The sequence below is a fragment of the Lupinus angustifolius genome, chromosome LG11 (genome assembly GCF_001865875.1).
Source record: "Lupinus angustifolius cultivar Tanjil chromosome LG11, LupAngTanjil_v1.0, whole genome shotgun sequence".
Lineage (NCBI taxonomy): Eukaryota > Viridiplantae > Streptophyta > Magnoliopsida > Fabales > Fabaceae > Lupinus > Lupinus angustifolius.
The window spans coordinates 8,985,516-8,986,816 of NC_032019.1; positions in this window are offsets into that span (position 1 = coordinate 8,985,516).

Sequence of the window (1,301 nt, forward strand, 5' to 3'; positions counted from 1 at the left end):
TTATGACCCTAAAGCCTTGGGGAGGGCGATAGAGTTTACATCATTTGCTAGCGCCAAGACGACAACTTGGGGTGATTTGTGCATTTCTCAAACTAGGACGTTTCCTTGAAAGCGGATCAATCTGGTGTTAATCAGATATTGCACTTTGCTTTTTAATTGATCACAATCCTCTGTGAAGTGACCAATTGCCCCAGTATGATATTCACAATTAGCATTTGGGTTGAATCCTTGGGTATGGAGGTTCCATCAGCTTTGAGGGGATAGGAGTCAACAATGATCTTTGAAGAAGTTGCGGCGATAACTCGACATACGACATCGGGATCGGATCATACAAACTCTTCCTTTTTCGCTTTCGTGGCCGCCCTTCTTTACCATTTGTGAAGGCATAACATGATGCTTGTGGAAAATAAGGTATTTGAGGTTGGCTGAGGGTCTCTGTGAATGCGATTTCCTCTTCCAGATCTTCACTTGCAAGATCGCTTTGGATTATCCTTGGAGTGATTCTCAATTCTCTTGCCTACAGTTATCAGATGACGGAAATCCGAATAGACATTTCCAATCATCAGATCAAAGAAGGGAGGTTGTAGGGTGTTGATAAACATTGAAACATTCTCTTCATCAGACAACTTGGGCTTCACCTGAGCGGCCAATCCTGCCCATCTTTGGACATACTCCCTGAAGGTCTCATCATTTCTCTTGGACATCTTCTTGAGTAGCATCCTATCAGGATAAATGGTTGGTGAGTGAGAGATGATACATTCATTCACGTGATTAATTTGTTTGAGAGGTTTAAGCATTTCAAAGCATATGATAATCTGTTTGGGACTTTCTTTCTTGAATATGCAAGTAATCTATTATTTTCTTGCCACACTAAGACCAGGGATTAATGGGTATAGATTGCCATTCATAAAAAAATGTGAGGACTCACGTTTTGACTCTAACAACCTTGTGAGCATAATTCATTCCCTAATCTAATCCGAAACACAAAGTTCAGTGAAACTGTGAATTACAAGTTCTTAAAATCATATTTAAACATGTTCATGTCTAATGCTTGTGTTGAAAAATCATTACCTAAATTAATTTGGTAACATCCTTCAAACTGTGGGAGCTTGCTTCCTCAATGGCTTTAATTCTCTCTTCGATTGCCTCGATCTTCTCCCAATCTTGAGGGTTCATAACATTGTGGGACTTAGAGGAATGATTGGAGTTACCATCGTTAACTGGGGTTTCCATATGAATTTTGCAAATATGTCTTTGGGGATGGTGTATCAATATGAGCAGCTGGTTTATCTTCTGTAGTC